Source organism: Brassica napus, chromosome C3 (genome assembly GCF_020379485.1).
Source record: "Brassica napus cultivar Da-Ae chromosome C3, Da-Ae, whole genome shotgun sequence".
Taxonomy (NCBI): Eukaryota; Viridiplantae; Streptophyta; class Magnoliopsida; order Brassicales; family Brassicaceae; genus Brassica; species Brassica napus.
This window is the reverse complement of record NC_063446.1, coordinates 73,651,529-73,675,705: the sequence shown is the minus strand read 5'-3', so window position 1 is coordinate 73,675,705 and position 24,177 is coordinate 73,651,529. Positions and strand designations below refer to the sequence as shown.

Below are 24,177 nucleotides of genomic sequence, written 5' to 3'. Positions count from 1 at the left end.
AAAGTACGGCTGCCGGTGGTAGTTTGATCGCTAAACGCTGACGCAACATCTTTGGAAAGAACAGGGCTGAGTTGATTCATTTCATTTATTTAAAGCCCATTAGCGTTGTTTAAAGCCCATTATTAAACACTATGGAAATTATATATTATATTTATATATTGTATTTTTGAATAATTATAAATAGTAAGAAAATTAATGTTTAATTTTAAATAATTTGCAAAGTATTATAAAGTCTTAGAAGAGATATTAGATTTAGTAATTCTATGAAAATAGAATATACATGCATTTATATTTATTTAAAATTTAAAATATTTTGGATAAGATAAAATAGAATGATTATCAAATTAATTAAATTTATTTTAAATTTATGGATAATTATATATTAACAATCTAATCTAATTATTTATTAAACATAACAAAGACTTTAAAAGCTCTAAATTTTAATGTGAATAAAAATTGTTTCGTAAAAATAGTAATTGTTTTGAATTCTTTTCTAATCATTTTTCAGAAATTATCACAATGGGTTGTTTTGATTATCATAAGAAACTTATCATACAAGATAAATGATTCATTATTTCTTATGTGACATGTCTTATGTGATATATATATATATTAAAATAGAGTCGATTTAATATTACTAAATCAAATATATGTATATATAACTATGATATTGCTGTTAAACTTTTTTATTTATTCTGAAGATAATGATAATTTTTTTTGTCGGCGATAATTAATTACTTAAATCACTAAAATTATTAATTAAAATTAATAATTAATCATAAAATATGACTAAAACTAAAATTATGAAGAGTATGACAAATGAGTGGGTGACTCATTAATAAAAATCATAATAAAAACATGACAAATCATCAAATAATAGTATAGATTGTTCTATGTCTTAACATTTTATAATAGAAAATATTATTTTCTAGATAACAACAAAAAATATATATAAGAGTTCTTATAATCAATTAGATGATATACAATATAATCTAATATTATTAATATAAAATTCATTTTAATTATATAATAAATTAAATACCTAAATACCTAAAATCATGGAGAACATGACACATAAGCAAATTCACTTCTCAAATAATATTATAGATAACGATTCACTAGATTTTGATCCGCGAAACTGTTATTTTAGAAACTTACCACATAATTTTCTACTTTAAATACTCAAAATTTTGACACAAATACTTGAATCATTCAGAAAGTGATAATCAGATGTAATATCAACATTTGTCATTGAAAATTATTGAAAAAAATTATTTTTTGAATTATACAAGGATATCCTAGCCCCACAGAAGTGGTTTAGACTAGTCATGTTTAAATTGTCTATTGAAATGTTTTCCATTCAAATAATAAATTTTATAAAATATATATAGTAAAGAAGTATGAGAAATATTATTAGGTTAAGGTTAATTAGTTTGCTGAAATCTATTATTTTCATATTTCTATGATATAATATCTATTTATAAGTACATTCTATATTGTAATCTAATATAAATTGTTTCTATAAATAAATTATGCGCATTACTATATTATATATATTTATGTTTAATATTTTTTTGGTAAATTAGATTAGGTATTTTTAGGATTAGTTTTCTTCTTAAAAAATTAATTAAGTAAATGAAAATGTAAATACCAACCCGCCAATCAAAATAAAAATTCCAAATTTTACTTATATAAACATTTAGGCAAGAGTATAGGCTGCAAATTCGTATGTTGCTTTTGTTAATATTCCTAACCTCACTTTTACCAACATACCAAATACACCTAATCTAAATCAGGTAAATTGTATTTATATTTTAATTAAATAAATATTCAGATGATTAGTTTATTTGTTATATAATTCTATCTTAGGAAAAGGAGTGATGATGTTGATGGAAATACTCAGACGGCATGAGTATGTGGTAGTATGTATTTTCTTAACAATATTTTCAACAACTTTGAACTATTTTATGATGTATGAATTTGCATGATGGAACCATGATGTAATTTTCTTTCTAATTTGGCTTTTTTAGTTAATTATTTTGTTTTCATTTTATATTAATTTATATTATTAAAGTAAAAAGTTCATTTATATTAATTTATATTATAAATATGTAAATAAAAATAATATTTCTAAAAAGTTTGTAAGTGAAATATATCATTTATTGAAATTGATATATATATATATATATATATATATATATATATTTAACATCATTTATGCACAACTGATAATAAAATTTTGAATAGGTAACTGTAAATTATGCAATTGTTAAAATCAGTTTTGAAAACTGATTTAAGTTTAACATCAGTTATCTACAAATGATATCAATAGTTTATATAATTTGTTGTAATTAAATGGTACACACTATTAATATCATTTTCAAAAATTGATATTAATTTTACATTAGGTACTAGCAAATGATTTAAATAGTTACAATCAATTTATTTTGATCGACACTAATACAAAACTCATTTAAAAAAATAATGTAAATGGTAATTGACACATACTAACATCACTTAAAATAATCTATTGAAATATTTGCTCTTTTACATCAGTTTTGAATAAAATGATATAAATAAGTCACTTACTTAAGTGATGTAGAATGCTTTAAATCATTTTAACTAATACAAATATATAAAATATGACTTTGAAACTCTTCCAAGTGGGTTGTGAAAGCCAGTCATTTCATTGGTATAAACACGATTTTAACGAATCGAGAATAATATGTTACGAACACTACGTCAAAATTTTCACTTTAATCCTCTATGCTTCAAACTTTAAAAGGTTAGTTTGAGCTTTGACCCAAAATCAAAAATGAGATAATTTTCATAATTTTATTCATATCAATTACTAATAATAATCATTCATTCTATTTTTGATATGAAATGTTGAATCTCTTTTCTGATAGGACGAGTTTGTAATTTAAAAAAAAGTCTGAAACCATATTTTATTTTGACTAATTAAAGATATCATGTTAAAATTAATATGTTGCTCGAATCAAATGATAAAAGACCAGGTTAACTCCTGTTCTTTAAGCATTAGTCTAACTTTCACCTAAGTTTTGATGTGAGATTCCTCATGAATGTTTTAAGAAAATCTAGTTTGATGAATCCCGTGTCCGATCCGAGTTAAAGTACACAGAAGTGCAATAGTATAGACTCAGCGTAGAAAGGCCAATTAAAGATTATACGTACAAAAGAAGAGAATGAAGGTCCAAATGTCATGTGACTTGGCCTCCCCATTATATCCTCTCATCTCTTTCCTCTGTATATCCCTCAACTAGTCAACTATAAACAGTTTATTTACATATATCTGTCCAATTCTTCATTCGTTAGATTTGCAAATCACTAAAAATAGTAAAAAGAAATGAATACAAATAAAGAGTTGTACTAATCTTAACCATTTCTGAGTGTAGAACAGGGTTGTTCTTAGCCCTAGTTTCGATTATCAGTGCTAGTAGTATTATTATGTAAGATTAAACTTTTATGATTTCTAATATGAAATCTATTCCAAAACCATAATCTAGATTTAGTTGTAATTCAACCCTGGTATCCTTCTTAGAGAAGAAGAAAGAAACACTAACCTTGATCCATGCTTTCCTTGGTTGAGTATTTGCATCAATCCACAATTTGATTTTCTCCTTCCTTTGGCCTTTAATGCTTCATGATTCCCTTTGATATGGACAAAGGAATCTAAAACCTCTTCTTATCACATTTTGTTCCCTTACGGTGGCTTATACGTTTCTTACGTAACTGTTATAGCGACACAATCGTAACTCTTCTCTCATATAAGAAAAGTCACTTGTCACTTTTTGATAACCACCACACGCGAGTATATATATATATATATGTGTGTGTATTGTGCCTTTTTAATTATCACATCTTTTCATTTTATATGTGATTAATATACATCCAAGCACAACTATAACACATATACATAAATGATTGTATATAACCATTATAGAAGAATCATTTATAACTAACAAGACAAGGAAGAAAGGTTATCAATACACCCATATTCTAATTCTTATATCGAAACCGATCCATCATGGTATCGTCTTTTATATTAGAATATAAAACATTAATACGAACTTAAACTTTATATTAAACTAATATATACATAGGTCATATAAGAATATAAAATATTCTTACATATTATTCCTTTGTAATGTCCATGTTGTTCTTGATGCATTTGATATGGCCACCCATATTTATGGTATCTCTTCCCATGAAAATTGGTCTTAACAGATTTCCATTTTGCCATGCTCGCAAGAGTTGACCCCATTTTATAATTAATTTTATTTTATTTTTAATTTCACACTTTTCTTAATATGTTAAACACAGAGTTTACATTTTATCTTGTATATTCTATCATATTACGACAACACGCGGAATATTCTGTAATACATGTATCCTCTTCTCTTGAGAACGGCATGTTATTAGTGGTAAAATATCGAACGTAAAATCGAAATAAAATATTTGATCCCAAAAGACACCAAACCGTCCAGATATCCAACTACTCGGCAAGCTCACCTGCAAGGAGAAAAAGAGGGATGAGCAACATGGGAGTCACTCAGTGAGGTATGAGATGCTAAACTGCAAACCACTGATTTGGTACATGGTACTACGACTATGTAGGCCTAGCTCTAGGATGAAACAACCATGGTGCCTAGTACACCTCACAAGAACGAGCATATGCCTAAAGCACAATACAAACAATGCGCTGATAGTACAAGCTACTCTATGCACCCCGCATTTCCTTATAAGGATATATATATATATATATATATATATATCACCAGGCATACAATAGTCCATCTCTGCACTTCCACAATCGGCTTGTCGGCGACTGATACAAATGTCTTTGTACCCACCCCCCCCCCCCCCCCCCCCCCCCCCCCCCGCAATCACACTGCTCGTCGGCGGCTTACAAAAACGTCTTTGTGCACCCGCAATCACACTGCTCGTACACAAAAACGTCTTTGTGCACCCGCAATCCACACAAACGGACTTATATATTTATACATATATATAGCATTTTTAACATCACTCATTTCAATCATCAGTTGAATCCTTTATTATCCTATTTTCGGTTTAACAATCAATAATAATAATAATAAACAAACAAGATTCGATTCACAGAGACGGAGCATGTTTCGAAACTAAACTTTCCATAATAGTAGTACTAAACTAGTACGAGATTAAGGAGTAGCCCTGACCTTAACCACTGGCTGAAATAAACAACGGAAGATGCGGTCAACTGAGGTCAACTACAATACGAGAATCAACGACTTATGCTCAGATTCTCCAGAAATAAAGTTTCCTAAAATGGAAACTTTCTTAAAATAGAACCTTTCCAAAAATGAAACATTTCCTAAAATGGAAACTTTTCTAAAATGAGAACTTTTCTAAAGTATAAAATTTCTTAAAATAGCAACCTTCCTAAATTAGATTCCTATAACTAGAAGTATGGAGACGACAAACTTACTAGCAAACCCCGATGGAAGTTCACCCAGAAATTTCACTGGAAAAATTTATTTATGACTGGTCGTTGGATAATTTGACAATAACTCGTTACGCGCAAAGAAATACTTTTACTTGATGAAAATAAAGAGAAAAAATTGAGTTCTTTGTATAGGAGAAAAGAAAGGAAGAAGGTTTTCTAATTTCTAACGTGGAACAAAATTAAGAATAAAAAAAGTTTCGTGTTTTAATTAAAAAAATACAAACGGACATCTCCCTCCTTGGACCACGGTCGTTACAGTATTCTTGCAAAACTTGACCCCGCTCTTTATGTATTAATATTCTATAAGATTAAAGGGAAAGAACGTAGTGCACTACCTACACATCAATCACATATCTCCATAAACCAACAAACACAGTCCTTGCTCTATTTTCCTCTATCAACAAGTCATTTTCGTCAAGACGAATGGATAACGGCTGTATAGACGACAGTACTATTCAGAGTCGCGGCCAAGAAGAAATCTCTCCTCCCGTGATGCGTCACTACAGCATGGGAAGCGGCTGAAGCAGCGTCGTTCTTGATTTAGAGAACCAACACATCATGTGTTATGTTGTATTAAATGCATGGATCTCATCATTTTTCACTCATACTTGGATAGTGGATTTTGTAAATCACTAAATAACATAACACTCGGATGAATTAATTATCAAATGTTATATTTATCCAGTTATGTTGTATTAAATGCATGGATCTCATCATTTTTCACTCATACTTGGATAGTGGATTTTGTAAATCACTAAATAACATAACACTCGGATGAATTAATTATCAAATGTTATATTTATCCAGTTATGTTGTATTAAATGCATGGATCTCATCATTTTTCACTCATACTTGGATAGTGGATTTTCTAAATCATTAAATAACATCACATTCGGATGAATTATTATCACGTGCTATATTTACGCAATTATGTTGTATTAAATGCATGGATCTCATCATACTCATACTTGGATAGTGAATTTTCTAATCATTAAATAACATAACATTCGGATAAATTAATTATTGTGTTCTAATCAGTGTTTTGAAACTCGACTCGGATCCGCGGTTGAACTAGTAAACCTGGTGATAAAAAAAATTCGGTTTAGATTTTGTGAAAACCAAATATTTAAAAAGCCTCAAAAAATCCGCGAAAAACCAAATGTTTTTAGATTCTGTTTATATTCTAAATTTTCAATTAAGAAGTTAGATTTTCACTTTTTAGATTTATATTTGTGATTTTTAGATTTCACTATGTCATTTGAAGAAAATGAAGTGAACGATGGTAGAAAGAACTAAAATTAGTTTATGTGATTTGGTGTTAGTTTATTTTTGTTATTAACACTTTATTAAAATGATGTTTTAATTTTGGTTTCTTTTGGTTTTAACGTTTAATTTATTATTCACATTAGACATTTAAATATTTATGAATTTTATGTCTTGATTGATTTAAGATGTCATAACTATTAATTTGTTTAAGAAAATTAAATATTCTAAACTATCTTTTTTTATATTTTGTATGTCAAATTGTTTAAAAACTAAAGTTAAGTATTCTCTAAATATTTTTTAAACATAAAATCTATACATATCCAAAATATTATTTATGTTTTTAAAATTTTTTATAAAATATCAAACCTTAGTTTCTAAATTTTTATTTATAATTAATATTTTATTATATAATAAAATTAATTCATTTATCAAGCGGTGTGATCCAGTGATCCACTGATCTGGTAAGTCGTCCGGTTCAGTGTTCGGATAGGTTTTAGAAACATAGGTTCTAATAAATACCACAAGGATACATAGGATTTGGTTTGACCGGAGTAGACCAGAAAATTTGTCTGGTAAGGTGTAGGAAATTTTCCCGGTTCAGACTTTGGTTAGACATTTCGGAATCAATATTATCAATACTACAGTCAAGGCTAAATAAAATGATGTCGCCGCAGAGTGTGTTGCCAAGAAGAAATCTGAGGAAGCCAAATGTTTCAAATTTAATCTTTTTAATTAGATATTGATCCGCGCAAAGTGTTTGTTTTGACTTATATGTATGTCGACATTTAGTTTTACATCATTAGTGATATATTTAGTAAACATTAACCGTATTTCAAAAGTATATATGTCATTTTTATTTTAACGATGTTATAATTTATATATTTATCTTCCTAAAAAAATTCATGATGTCACTTGTGTTTGTAACTTTTTATTATATATTTATTTTTTGGTTCTTTTTAAACAAATTCTAAGTGGAGTAACTTTATTTTTGATAGCTCTGATGAAATGTCTTCTTTTATGGTCTGAAATTAAATTTTGAATCTAATATACCAATAATTTTTGTACGAGGTTCCCAGTTTGCCGGTGTTGGACAGTCGTTGGGTGCTGGAGAACTTCTTGTGAATCCTTGAAATAAAAAAAACAGTGGTTGTCCCGAGTAGAGGTGAAAAATAAAATATTAGATCAAGTTAACGTTTTCTCTCTTCTTTTTAAACTTTACTTATTTCCGATTGTGGTGAAGCGAATGATAAACACTTGGTTATTTATAGATGAGACGGTTCCTAGATTTATGATATTGTTGCTTTAAATGTAAATAGAAAATATGGAAAATATATTGAACCGATTTTCTGAACAATAATTTTAGATTTTATCTTCTTAAAGGCATAAAATCAAGTGATTCTTAGAATATTCTTAGGGAAAATTGTAAACGATATTGGCCTAGATAAAAAGGTATTGTTTAAAATTGTAAACGATATTTGGGTATATTTGATTTAAGATATTTATGTTAGATTTGAACTGATTTTATTTACTTTGATTGTTTAGTTTGTTTTTATTATAGTTATAATCACGATATTTCTGGTTTGTAGTTATTGGACTTTTAAACGTATGATATAAATGATTTTAAGTAAATGAATATACCCATATTGATGACAAAAAAAAAAAAAAAAAAAAGAATATACCCATATTAAGTGACCAATAAAATATTATACAAATATCTATGAGTTTTTTATTCGAGTTTTTAATATTTGTGTTATTTCTGCGCCAGCATCTTCATCTTCTCAAATGCGTATTGTGTTCGGTCTAAGAAAGTAGGGTTTTTAGTAATTAAACCCCTTAACTAAAGATGAATCGTAAAAAATTCTCAACTAAAAATCTTGTGAAATAAACCCTCAATTTTAATTCTGTTAACGTATGTTACCATCCGTCTAAAAACCCGTGACGGAGGATGACATACATTAACGTTTTTTAAGTAGATGGTTTATAAATATGAAAACTTAGTTGAGAGGTTTTTTTACGATTCAAAAATAGTTGGGAGATTTTATCACTAAAAGTCATTAAACGTTTTAAAATATTTATTATCACTTATAAATTGTTTTAGATTGATTTATAAACCTTTAAACTAATTTATAAATTTTAATACATTAATTTATTATAAATTAATTTATACAACCTAAATTAATAATTTTCAACACTACTTTCAACTTAATATAACTTCAAAATATTAAATTATTTTATATTTGGTAATAGTGATATAATAAAATTTGTGTGTTTATATCGTCATTGTCAAATATCAAATAATTTAAAGTTTCTAATTTATATTTAAGTCTTAAGTAGTGTCGAGAATAATTCATCCATGAAGTCAATAATGTTAGATTATTTTATCCTAACAAATAGCAGGAATTGTAAAAAATTATAAAACCATTGTGAAACCGTATTAATCATATATAAATGTATTAAAGTATTTTTAGGTTATAAAGTAATGTATAAAATTTATAAATGACTTTTAAAGGCTTATAAATCAATCTAAAACAATGTATAAATGATAAAAAAAAGATTTTAAAACATGATTTTTAGTGATAAAATTCCTCAACTATCTTTGAATCGTAAAAAAACTCTTCAACTAAGTTTTCAACATTATAAACTCTCAACTTATAAACCGTTAACGTATGTCACCCTCTGTCACGATTTTTTAGACGGAGGGTAACATATATTAACGGAATTAAAGTTGAAAGTTTATTTCACAGGATATTTAGTTGAGGTTTTTTTTTTACGATTCATCTTTAGTTGAGGGATTAATTATTAAAAACCCAAGAAAGTAATAAGATTTCTCATGTCAAAGATAGCAGTACTCATGTTCAATGCCAATGACATTTAAAACAATCTCTATTTACAGGAATATATGAATCTAGAAATATGGGAATCCATGAAAAAATTGATGCACATCAGCACATTAATGGTTGATGAATTGTGACAAATCAAGGTGGAAATTATGAACCGAGCAATTCATGGTCAAAATATGTTAAAGACTAACAACACAAGAAACATGTACATGGTGTAAATATTAATCGAGCTTGTTACTCTCTCTTACATGTAAATGACAAAGACATGAGCTATGTGACTCACGATGAAGTCTATAAGAAAAATCTGACGTTTTGAAGTGTGTTCGATTATGGTCGATGTGATATTGGGACAATGTTTGTATATAATAATGAATATAAAAGAACGTACATTTCGTAAAGCTGTTCATAATGCGAGGTTTAATGTAATATTAATAATACCATTAATGATAACACAAATAAATGTGATGAATTTCAAGTGCTAGTCCAAATAAAATATCACACATGAGTTTTATTTTAATCCTCTGAAAAATTAAACAGTCTAAAATATTTTTTTTTAAATATCTTGTATGTCAAATCAAAATAAAAATATAAAAACTAAAGTTAAGTATTCTCTAAAATATTTTTTAAACATAAAATATATACATATCCAAACTATTATTTATGTTTTACAAAACATTTAGAAAATATTAAACCTTAGTTTCTATATTTTTATTTTTAAAGTTAATATTTTATTATATAATAAAATTAATTCATTTATTAATATGCGGTTCGTCCACGGTCGATCCAGTGACTGAGTGATCCGGTAAGTTGTCCGATCCAGTGTTCGGGTCAGTTTTAAAAACATTGGTTCTAATAAATATCACAAGGATACATACGATTTGGTTTGACTAGAGTAGACTGGAAAATTTGTCTGGTAAGGTGTAGGAAATTTTTCCGGTGCAGACTTTGGTTGGACATTTCAGAATCAATATTATCAATACGACAGTTGCTGGCAAGAAGAAATCTGAGGAAGTCAAATGTTTCAAATTTTAGTTTTTAGTTTTTGATTTTGCAATAGATTGTAGTTTTTTGAAAAACATGAATGGTTTGTTCTATATTTTGGTTTTTAGTTTTTGGTTTTTGATTTTAAAATTAATAAAATGAGAAATATTATTAATAGTAAAATATAAAATACTGAAACACACATAAATATAAAATACTATTATAGAAAATTTTGAAAATCTATACTTAGCAAAGTTTATAAAATGGGAAATATTCCTAGTCTTATTTAATACTAAGTAAAAGTTAAAATAATAGGAAATACATTTTATAAGTATGAAATAGTAAAAGAAAAATACTAGTTCTAAGTTGATAATTTGTTAATTTTATCTGAATTATTTTGTATTTACATCAGTTTATTGTTAGATGTATGTTCCAAAAAGAATAGCTATAAAATGCCTTAAGTATATGTGCTCAGGGTTGGGAAATAAACATTATCTATATGTACATTTATTTTAAATACCATACGGTAGTTTTTATTGGATTAATGATTTTTGTTTGTAATAAGAGTAAATGTAAAAGAGAACATAGCTCACGTCACGTGAGAACAGAGTGTCCTTCTTTTTGTCAACAGAAGAGTCTCCCATTCCTTTTGTTTCACCAAGTTTTTATATTTGTCAGCATTAATATCCCAAAAAGCTATAGATAATTGAACACTTTGTAAAACTTGGTTTGAAAGTTCAAACACCTCTGAAAAGATGACGTTGTCGTCAGCGGTCTCCATACCCCTCAAACCTCACCTGACAAAAGGAACCAAAAACAGAGCCCTTTAGGATCATAAAAGGTGGTTTCAGCAACTTCTTACACCATAACTAATTTGATGATAGAATTTGATTGTTTTGCTCAACAAAATTAAATGTAATGGGAATATGGGAATGTACCAACGATATAATGCAACGGAGTAGTTATCATTCATTCGCAACATTCAGTTTTCAAAATCTAGTTTCTAAGATGTTATCTTTGTTTTCCTTTCCACCACCCTCATGCTATCTGAGGAGTAAAGTTCACTCTGTTTCAACATCTTGTTCTCTCAAATTTCCTCAGCATGTTCCTCTTGTTCTCATAAGGAGAAAGATGTTAGCTAGAGTTTTAGTGAAGAAGAATAGTGAGAGGTTAGGAGGAGATGATGAGAAGAACAACAGTGGGTCGAGTCCTCCTCCTCCTCCTCCTCCGTGTGGGTCAACTCCTCCTCCTCCTCCTCCGTGTGGGTCGAGTCCTCCTCCTCCTCCTCCGTGTGGGTCAACTCCTCCGTGTGGGTTTGGGTGTTGCTTTGAGTCGACTCCTCCGTGTGGATGTTGGTGTGGGTCGATTCCTCCGTGTGGGTATGGGTGTTGGTTTGAGTCGTGTGGGTGTTGGTGTGGGTCGAGTCCTCAGAACAAGAAGAAGAGGCAGCAAGAGGAAGAAGCTGAGGCTGAGGAGAGGAAGAAGCAAGATGAGGAGCTAGAAGCTGATGAACGAAGAGCACAAGAAGAGAAGAAGAAGCAAGATGAGGAGCTAGAAGCTGATGAACGAAGAGCACAAGAAGAGAAGAAGAAGCAAGATGAGGAGCTAGAAGCTGATGAACGAAGAGCACAAGAAGAGAAGAAGAAGCATGATGAGGAGCTAGAAGCATGGCTCGCGGCTGAGGAGGCAAAGGTTCAAGCTGTTTACGAGACCACCAAAGAAGCTGACTTGAAGGAGCTCATAGATTTTACTCTGAAATTTCTTGACGACATGAAATCCAAAGTGCCTCCAAAAGGAGTAGAGAGAAAAGGCATCTCCTTTGCTGATCGCACTTTCTGGGTAGGGACTGGGCACTATGCCTACCTGGTAAGCAAGATGAAACTGACGAAAGTGAATGGAGTTTACAAAGGTAAAGTTTCTAGTGGAAGGGTGTTTGTACTGGAATTTACGACCAAGGCGCTTAATGTTAAGTGGGATGAGGAAAGAAGCACTCATATTTGGGGGATAAGCTTTTTGGATATTTTGGAAGAAGTAGACGGAGAGACTGGCGATGGTGGCGATGGAGGTGGAAGTGGAGGTGGAGGTGAAGGTGGAGGTGGCAGTGGCCGTGGCCGTGGTGGTGGCCGTGGCGGTGGCGGTGGCGGTGGGCGAGTCATCGGGGGGTCCGGGTCGGCGGCTTAGAAGTTTTAATTTAATTTTATTGTCTTGTAATGGAACCTCTAATCTTGTCTTTTAGTTTTATTTTGTTATCTTGTAGTGGAACCTCTAATCTTGTCTTGTTATCAGACCTGAGATTAAAAAGTGAAAGATAAGGTAAAGTTTCGGTACTTTAATAATTGGAGGAGGATAATAAAAGTTTTAAAGAATGTCGATGACTTTGAATTAACCCCATAACATCGTATAAGACTTTTGTTGTCTGTATGTATATATATAAATCAATCGCATCATAACTCTTTGCTTAAACATTTAAAACCTCTCTCTCTCTCTCTCTCTCTCTCTCTCTCTCTCTCTCTCTCTCTCTCTCTCTCTCTCTCTATCTCTCTCCTCTGTTTTTGCTTGCTCCAATGGCCGGGGCTAAACGACGTCGTTGCTGCGGTTTACAAGATTGGCTTCGCCGGAGATTCCGGAGTGTTTGTCGGACAAAGGTAAAGAGTTTTTGGGGAAATGTCTGAGGAAAGATCCGAAACAGAGATGGGCTGTCGAAGAGTTGCTTCGAAGAGGACCGAACTCAAAGTCAGGTCTCTGTCTTGTCTGAATACTTCCTCTCCTAGTACTGTGTTGGATCAACGTTTCTGGGATTCATGCGGAACTTGGAGAAGTGGGTTAGTCAAAGCGGATCACGAAGACACATTTGCAAGGGATTCTTCACCGGCTGATCGAATCAAGAAACTCGTCCGGGATGAGGGTTCCGGCGAGAGACGGAGTGGAGTACGGCGGATAATAGTTGGATTGAAGTTAGAGGTGACGGAGATTACCATAAACCAGTTACTAATTACTGTGAGTGTGCCAAAGTATTATCAACACGGAATCAGACATTGGTAAAGGCTATATTACAATTTATTTTGTCTTTGTTAGTGAATAGGGATGATGAGTGATGGCTGAACTCGACCAGATAAAGAAAGAAAAAGAGGCTCAGGAAGGTGAAGTTACTCTTGTTTGTTTGATGATTACTATTAAAAGAATGATAAATAGGTGTTTTTTTTCCTAAACAAGCTTATGTAAAGAAGATTTGTCTTGACAGAGTTACTGTGCTTCTTTGATAGTAATCATGCACGTTTTCCAGGAAAACCAGCAGCAGCAGATGGGAGGAGCTAAACGCCAAAGAAGAAGAGCTTCTCAAAAGAAACCAACTCTTCAACCTCATTTAGTGTTAAAAGGAGGTTAGGATTTTATTGATATCCTGTTTCTTCATGAATCTGTGTGATTATGTTAACTGTTTGAGGCAGATACTGAGAATAGTTTTTGGTCTTTTTTCAGGTGGGATGATGATGATGTAGTATTCAAGAATGAGGCTCGTAGTGAAAATGAAAGCACCTAAGCGCTTTTTTTTTTTTTTTTTTTGTAACACGCACCTAAGCGCTTCATCAATGATATAATAAGGAAATGACTTCCACATAACATGAGAGCTATTTGTCGTTACTTGTCTGTATGATGAATGATCTAAGGCATTTTATTCTGTCTGGGATTTAAAATTATCTCTTGTACCAATTACAGAAGCCAACCAACAACTGTTTGTATGCTTTATATCAAAAGCTTATGCACGTTGAATTCAGTGAAATTTCCCAAATTCCTAACCAAGCTCTCCTCATAAATAAATCATTGGCACCTTCACAATTACCAAAATTGGAGAATAATATTGCGTAGCTTATTTGTCGTGCTAGTATGGTACCATATTGTAACATTTAATTGCATAATGGAATATTTAATTGCATAATTTATATAATTAGAAAAAAAAATTAATTAAGAACATTATTGATTAATTAAGCTTAATAGATCCATACAAATAACAAAAGATGCCAAAACAATACAAAGTTACTACAATACAAAACCATGCCATTTTACACACAATGAAAGCAAGCAAATACAGAACCATGCCATTAGTTTGAGCGACCACCCTTTCCTCGTGAGGACTGGCGTTGTTGCTGTCGTGGGCGTCTCTCTGGCAGAGGGTGCACAACAGCCCTTTTCCACCCGATCCAACAGATTTTTATTGTTTTAGTTAACGAAATCTCGACTAAATATAAATATTATGGGTGCACAGGCACACATACTATAGCCTGGCTTCACCCCTGCTCTGGTGCTGAGTTGTAGGCACCTATTGCAATCAGATACGCATTGAGGAACCTCTAGAAGACATCGTCAAGCAGAGGAATACTTTTTTTAGCACAGCTAGAGGAATACATAAACGACAGATTCTTCCTACTATATATTGATGCATTTTGGATAAGTTGCAAAGTACAAGTCACGTCACTCATATATAAAAATACGTTTCGTATCTTCTTCAACGTGATTCAGATGATTCTTGGTTTACTTTCTTTACGAGTTTTCTTTCTACTTCGTAACAATAGTCCAACCAGAAAACATGGCGGATTCAGCGGCCTGACAAACATCGATTTCGAGAGATTTCTTGGCCCCCACAGCTCAACAAGAAGCATATGCACCTGCTCCATTTTCTCGCTAAACTTTGACTGTATACCCTCACATTTCTGAGGACACTGCGCAACAACTCTATTCATTTTGCACGGTATCTCTAAGTCCCTTTCAATTACGGTTTGTTGAACCTTGCAGTGTTGAACCTTGCAGTGTTGTTTTACCAACTTTAAAATAGGATGGAAAAAGTTACAGCATTTGAGTTTAGATTTCAAACACAGAGGACACTATTCAGAATACACAGTCAGTTGATGGAGAAAGTTATAGCATTTGAGTTTAGATTTCAAAGACAGAGGGCACTATTATGTTGAAGAACATAACTGCAACAGGTACCAAGAGGAAAAAGAACTACATTTACGAAAAGGATACGTATCTGTGGAGAAATTCCAGCCATCGCCATCTGATAACACAGAGGTAAGCTATGAGGACATGTAAGATGAAAATATAACAAAGCTGGAAAGGTAGAAATGCTATAGCATCCTTGTGTGTGTACTTCATCTAAAACACTTACATTTAACCATTCTTCATTTCGATTGATATCCACAGGTTTCATTAGACTAAGATGGAAAACAAAGATAAACTGTCAAGTGGGAAGTAAGACAACTAAGCTAAGCTGAAGATATAAAAGTAGCTTGGGAAATTTTTTACCTCTTAGAGAGAACGTGTTCAAAAATGGGGCATGCACCATCATTACTAAGAATCTTGTTGGCATCTTCAGTACCTTCTCATGATGTTAAGGTCATCGTATCAAGCTCACCACAAGTATATTATTCATCACGACAAAGGTAGAAAGGATAAATTGAAGTGTAAATTGGATACATAATAAATGGCCACAAGTGGTGGAAATGGCACGGCCTTCCACTTCCCTCCAGCAGGCGTTGCACCTCATGTCAGTCAACCTCTAATATAAGTATCTCAAACTGCTACGCACCTGCAAATTACAATTTTATCATGTTCTAATATAAAGTTTCATTCTCCATAAACCTCTTGATTTAGAGTTCCGTTGTTCAGTATATCTACACCCCAAGACAGAATCCAAAGTCAAGCGTTTATACAACTATCGATTAATAACTACTCTTTGACATCACCAGTCAAAGAGTACTAACAACACAGATTTTGATTGACCAACATTCATTCTAACTGCGGCAAATTGTTGCAATGCAAACACGAATTTGTACAATAGATTGGTGTAAATTCAAACTAAGATACATCGAACTTCAAAAGGATCTAGTTTATAGTAATCGGAAAGGTACAAAACTTGCGATCACTATGATAATCGTTACCGATCAAGACGAGATAACCTTATTTTCCTAGAGAATTCTAAATAGACTCCAGAGATCTGGAAAAGATGGCGAAGTAGAGATTACGGAGCCAATAAAGAGGATAAGCACACCAGTCCCGAAGTTAGGGTTCATACATCACTACTTTCGGTAAAGTTTCAACGAGAACGGAGACGAACAGGTTTGTACAAATCAGTGTAATTTGAAAATTGACGCAATCGTTCCGAAATTGAACGAAATCACAGCACAAACTTGTAGAATCTAAGAAGGAATTTGAAGAAGCTTGCCTGCGATTTTGTGAGAGAGAGAACGCGTCGCGGAGAGTGAGGAAGAACAACAGAGGACGATCCAGCTAACCGAATCTGAGGAGGAGTACCGAAATAGCCAACGAAGAATCGAAGAAGAAGCAGGTACGATTTCGAATCGGACGAATTACAAACGATCGTCACCTCTCACTGATCTCAATGGCGGCGCGAGAAACGAAGATTTGAAATTTTTTCCATAAAATGACTAGCCGTTCAGCACAAGAGCCGGGCCGTTAATAAAACGATAAATGTAGATGAACAAAACGACGTCGCTACGCTCGGTGATAAGACAAACGACGTCGCTTGATTTTAGGTTACGAAACGGCGTCCCTCATGTTATCAAGGTTATGAATACGACTACTACCTGGTGGCATTCGGGTTCGGGTACCCATTGGCATTCGGATTGGGTTTTTCGGGTTTTCAGATTTTCGGATTTACGCTTCTAGGTCTCATACTAAAATTTTATTAGTATGGGTCGGGTTCGGATAATAACACTTCGGGTTCAGTTCAAAATTGTATTGCATCATAAAACCCATAAAGTAATCATATATCGTACGGATTCGGGTTATATCGGTTCGGTTCGGATATAACCAAAGTAAAAAACAAAACTTTAGAAGAAAAACATCTAAATTAAATAAAAATTAATCTATCACATATAAAATTGATAAAATAACAATAAAATGTTAAATCAAGCATGAAAACAAACATCATTTTTAAACAATATGTATTGCCTTATAGATAGTAGACTTTTTATTTCAATGAACAAATTATAAAATACTTATTTATAACTAATTGTGTACTTAAAGCATTTATTAGAATTTTAATATTTATTATTATATATAATATTACCACAAATATTGAATTTAATAATTGGAATACTTATATATATTTCAAAATATTTATATTGACTATTAATTTTGGATTTTTCGGGTTACCCGTTCGGGTTCGGTTAATAACACTTCGGGTTCGGATATTTTTTGTACCACCCTACAAGATCCGTTCGGGTATTTTTACGTTTCGGGTCGGATAACGGGTCGGGTTTTTCGGTTCGGGTTCAGTTCGGATTTTGGGTTCTGGATTTTATGCTCAGGCCTAAGGTTACGAAACGGCGTCCCTCATGTTATCAAGGTTATGAATACGATTACTACTAATTTTATTCAAATGATGCAAGCTTTTATTTGATGATGACTATAACCACTCACAACAAGAACCCTCAAGGTGCTGCCAAAACAATAAAGAGAGCGAGTAAAGCGCAAGAAGAGAAAAAACTCTCTTTCACTCAACTCTCTCTACAAATACAAACTCAAAATTTTCCATATCTTTAGAGGCCATTAGACAATAAATTAGGTTAATTTTAATATAAAGCTCTAGAATTTTCTTTCTATAAAGAAAGAGACACCTCTCTTTAACAATGATCTTCTCTTCTTCCACTTAGACCATCTCCAATCCACCCATATTTCTATCTCTATATTTTTCTCTAAAATAGAGAAACTCTATTACAGAGGTGAAAATGCTCCAATGTATGCATCTATAATAGAGTTCCTCTATTTATAGGAGAAAATATAGAGATATGCTATTTCCACCTCTAAATATAGAGGCAAAAAGTAATTTTCCTCTATATTTTCCTCTAAAATAGAGGAACTCTATTATAGAGGCATACGTTGGAGCATTTTCACCTCTATAATAGAAATTATGCCTTGGAGCATTTTCACCTCTATAATAGAAATCTCTATTTTAGAGGAAAATATAAAGGTGTACATTGGAGATGCTCTTAGATCTTGAACACTTCTTACAAAGAGTTTGTGGATTCTTAGATTTACTTTACACTTGTAATCATGCTTGTAATACAATCTTTGATCAATAAACTTTTTTGACCTTCATCATGGACTTCAGTATATAAAACATTTATCAAAAAATTAAATATTTCCGTAGGGGTTAGTTAACCTATAGATTTTGAGAAAAATTAACAAAAAATGAAAATTCTATTTTAATGCATAGTTGCATCATTCACTAACATATACTGAAGGTCAAAGAGGTTTGGAACCTTTGTTGTCTCTTTTTTCTAGGGAATAGCGATTTTATAGTGGCTAGTGAACCAATTTAGGGAGTATTATGAAGTTTTACTAAACTAATTGACAAACAACTTAACAGATACCCATGTACCATTAAAGAGAGTTTAATATACATTAATACAAATGTAGAATATGCTTAGAAATTGTAAAACTACAATAAAAATCATAGGATTCAGTATATAGAGCATTTACCGAAAAATTAAATATTTTCGTAGGGGTTAGTTAACCTATAGATTTTGAAAAAAATTCAAAAAAGGAAAATTCTATTTTAATTCATAGTTACATCCTTCACTAACATATGATGAAGGTCAAAGATGTTTGAAACCTTTGTTGTCTCCGTTTTTCTAGGAAACAGTGATTTTATAGTGGTTAGTCAACCAATTTAGAGAGTATTATGAAGTTTTACTAAATTAATTGACAAAAAATTTAAACGATGCCCATGTACCATTAAAGAGAGTTTAATATACATTAATACAAATGTTGAATGTGTTTAAAAATTTTAAAACTTCACTAAAAATCATAGCCTTCAGTATATAGAGCATTTACCGAAAAATCAAATATTTTCGTAGGGTACCCATAGATTTTGAGAAAAAAATAAAAAAAATGAAAATTCTATTTTAATGCATAGTTGCATCCTTCACTAATATATGATGAAGGTCAAGGAGGTTTGGAACCTTCGTTCTCTTTTTTTTTCTAGAGAATAGCGATTTTATAGTGGTTAGTCTACCAATTTAGGGAGTATTATGAAGTTTTACTAAATTAATTGACAAAACATTTAAACTATGCCTATGTTCCATAAAAGAGAGTTTAATATACATTAATACAAATGTAGAATGTGTTTATAAATTTTAAAACTACACTAAAGATCATAGGCTTCAGTATATAGAGTATTTACCGAAAAATTAAATATTTTCCTCGAGGTTATCACATAGATTTTCAGAAAAAATAAAAAAAATGAAAATTATATTTTAATGCATAGTTGCATCATTCACTAACATATGATGAAGGTCAAAGAGGTTTGAAACATTTGTTGTCTCCATTTTTCTAGGGAATAGCGATTTTATAGTTGTTAGTCAACCAATTTAGGAAGTATTATGAAGTTTTACTAAATTAATTGACAAAAAATTTAAACGATGCTCATGCACCATTAAAGAGAGTTTAATATACATTAATACAAATGTAGAATGTGTTTTAAAAATTTAAAAACTACACTACAAATCATAGGCTTCAGTATATAGAGCATTTGCCAAAAAATTAAATATTTTCGTAAGGGTTAACCCATAGATTTTGAGAATAATTCAAAATAATTGAAAATTCTATTTTAATGCATAGTTGCGTCCTTCACTAACATATGATGAAGGTCAAAGAAGTTTGGAACCTTTGTTGTCACCGTTTTTCTAGAGTATAGCGATTTTATAGTGGTTGGTTAACCAATTTAGGGAGTATTATGAAGTTTTACTAAATTAATTTACAAATATTTAAACTATGTCCATGTACCATAAATGAGAGTTTAATATACATTAATACAAATGTATAATGTGTTTAGAAATTTTAAAACTACACTAAAGATCATATGATTCAGTATATAGAGCATTTACCGAAAAATTAAATATTTTCTTCGGGGTTATCACATAGATTTTAAGGAAAAAAAAATGAAAATTATATTTTAATGCATAGTTGCATCCTTAACTAATATATGATGAAGGTCAAAGAGGTTTGAAACCTTTGTTGTCTCTGCTTTTCTAGGAAATAGCGATTTTATAGTGGTTAGTCGACCAATTTATGGAGTATTATGAAGTTTAACTAAATTAATTGAAAAAAAATTAAACGATGCCAATGTACCATTGAAGAGAGTTTAATATACATTAATACAAATGTATAATGTGTTTCAAAATTTTAAAACAACACTAAAGATCATGGGCTTCAGTATATAAAACATTTATCAAAAATTAAATATTTCCGTAGGGGTTAGTTAACCTATAGATTTTGAGAAAAATTAACAAAAAATGAAAATTCTATTTTAATGCATAGTTGCATCCTTCACTAACATATACTAAAGGTCAAAGAGGTTTGGAACTTTTGTTCTCGCTGTTTTTCTAGGGAATAACGATTTTATAGTGGCTAGTGAACCAATTTAGGGAGTATTATGAAGTTTTACTAAACTAATTGACAAAAAAAATTAACAGATGCCCATGTACCATTAAAGAGAGTTTAATATACATTAATACAAATGTAGAATATGTTTAGAAATTTTAAAACTACAATAAAAATCATAGGATTCAGTATATTGAGCATTTACCGAAAATTTAAATATTTTCGTAGGGGTTAGTTAACCTATAGATTTTGAAAAAAATTCAAAATTCAAAAAATTCTATTTTAATTCATAGTTACATCATTCACTAACATATGATGAAGGTCAAAGATGTTTGAAACCTTTGTTGTCTCCGTTTTTTTTTTTTTGATGAAATTTCAAATTTATTCATCCTTTTAGGGAACTAACATTTACAAAAGAATAATATGGCTATTTTAACTACTATGACTACTCTTTTATGCTATGTGTAAGCTGGAAAGCTTTGAAATTAAAGAGCCCATCTACATGGTGAGCAAGAACCATCTCTGGAGAAGCCCTGCATACTTATGTCATCCCCTATATTTGAGAGACGAGATGCGATTTCGCATGGTCTTGTCTATTATAGCACGCATGGTCTCAACTGTCATCCAGCTTGTGTGATGTCTCCTTGCATTTCGCTCGCGCCAGACATGATAGATCGTCATTTGAAATAGCATTTTGATTAGGATTGTGTCGAGCGTACCAGTGCGCAGGGTCTGTAGATGATCTAGTGTCAGCTGCCAGTCTGGATCTATATGAGGGCCAAGGATTCGATTTGACAAGCTGTGCCAAACTGTGAATGAGTAAGGACACGCAAAAAACAAATGATCCCTTGTCTCATCTCGCTCACCACATAACATACATCCTTGTATCATTCCCCAAGAGCGCATCCTGTCGCCAGTTGATAACCTGTTCTTGATAGCAAGCCAGGTGATAAAGGAGAACCGTGGAACCCCTTGCACAAACCATACGACTTTACTCCACCCCACCTTAGCCTTACTTGCTCGAATCTGTTCCCAAGTTTTAGAGCTGGAGAATTCATCATGATACTCATCATTGTCTACTCTCCAAAGCACTACATCATGACCAAGCTGAGGAGCAGGAACCGGTTCTGCAACAATGGCTTCATGGAGATCGTGGTAGTGACGACTCCGCTCTCCTCGTATTGCCCAAGCATTCTGTTTCACTGCATCACTGACTGTGGCACGACGAGGTAATCCAATATATGTAGTACCTGCGGCCCCAATTATATCAATCAAGCGCCCTTTGCCCAGCCAGTTATCAAACCAAAACGAAGTCGATTGCCCATCCTTAACCTCAACCTTAAAAAATCCATATGCCATATCTCTGAGCTTGAGTAGTTTCCTCCACATCCAAGACCCTTTTTGAGTATCCCTTACATCCCAGAAGGAGCTGTTTCTAAGCAAATAATACTTAATCCAACACACCCACAGTGAAGTATGCTGAGTAAATAGACGCCAGATCAGTTTTAAAGCGAAGACCGTAGAAGAGTCTCTCAGTCTTCGTACTCCCAGGCCTCCCTCATCCTTTGGGTAACAAAGATCAGCCCAGCTTACTTTAGCTTTATGAGTTTGTGTGGGAGAACCTGACCAGAGGAACGCACAACACATACTCTCAATTGTGTCGAGGCACTTGGCTGGGAGAATAAATGCAGAACTCCAGAAATTAACCATACTCATGACAACAGAGTTGATTAGCTGAAGTCGCCCAGCATAGGAGAGGGCTTTATTGGACCAATGCAGCATCCTACTACGTACCTTGTCTATAAGTGGCTCATAATCCAGTGGAGTAAGGGATTTAGTCGTTAAAGGCATGCCCAAATACCGTATCGGAAGGGTTCCTGTACTGATTCCCAAAGCCGTTGCCTCTGCAAGCAGTGGCTCCACGTCAGGTCCTGATGCGAATATGGTTGATTTAGTTGCATTGATATGCAACCCTGACATAGTCGCAAACTCTCTCATGACCTCCATTACCCCGTGTAGAGACTCTACTGTGCCATCTGTGAAGACCACTATGTCGTCCGCGAAGCTCAAGTGAGTCAGTTTAACTCCCACACATTGTGAGTGATACTGAAACCCGCCTGCCTCTGCTGCCTTATTTAGTAGCTTGGATAGTACGTTGCTCCATATTACATAGAGATAGGGAGAGAGCGAGCATCCCTGTCTTATGCCCCTTGCACTTGTGAAGAACCCCTCAAGACTGCCATTGACTGAAACCGAAAAAGCTGCTGTAGATATGCAAAGACGGATCCAATGGACAAATTGTAGTGGCAGACCCATAGCTTTCAACACTGAGGTAATGAAAGACCATTTAACCGTGTCGAAAGCTTTGGAAATGTCAAACTTAATTGCACTCCTTTGTGAAGTGGTGGGTTTGTGATATCCATTCACTAGCTCCGAAGCTAGCAACACATTCTCCAATAGAAGCCGACCAGTGATGAATGCGCTCTAATTTGGCTCAATAGCATCAGGAAAGAGAAATCGCAATCTATTGGCAAGTACCTTGGATATGACCTTGTACAATAGGTTGCAACAGGCAATGGGGCGGAAGTCTTTCATCTTCTCAGCGTTCTCTATCTTAGGTATGAGGGTAAGAATAGTCGCATTGATTCCTGATGGTAGAAATCCGAAGAGAAAGAAGGATTGGATTGCTGTGATGAAATCCTGTCCTATTACTTTCCAAGCTCCCACATAGAACTCCTTGATGAATCCGTCTGGTCCTGATACCTTGTCATTAGGAAGAGCCATCAACGCTTCATAGATTTCTTGGGCCGTAACAGGAGCTACTAATCTCGCTGATGTTTCAGTGGGACATCGGTACGTCAGTAACTGTTTCAAGGAGTCTACCGAGATCTCCTCTGTTTGTTCCTGCGCCTGAAGAAACCTTTGGAAATGGGCTACAACTTCTCTCTTGATGTCGCTTGATGTAGTGAGCACAGCCCCTTGTTCAGTCACCAGCCTACGGATCGTGTTGCGGGCAACTCTGATCTGAACAGCTCTGTGAAAAAATAGTGTGTTATGATCACCTGCCTGGAGCCAGCGGATACAAGCTTTCTGTCTGTAGAATTTCTCCTCTATGCGTGCCAGTTTATTCCATTTATCTGAAGCCTCTGCAGCCTGCATAAAGTTCTCAGCATAAGGTTCTGT

General features: G+C 32.7%; 1 long non-coding RNA gene across 1 annotated transcript; it reads left to right on the top strand.

The window, feature by feature from the left end:
- The first annotated feature begins 13,131 nt into the window (after positions 1-13,131).
- On the top strand, positions 13,132-13,704 carry LOC125583910. Its single transcript, XR_007320934.1, has 2 exons — positions 13,132-13,590; positions 13,669-13,704. It is a non-coding gene; the product is annotated as an uncharacterized LOC125583910 (long non-coding RNA).
- The last annotated feature ends 10,473 nt before the right edge of the window (positions 13,705-24,177 follow it).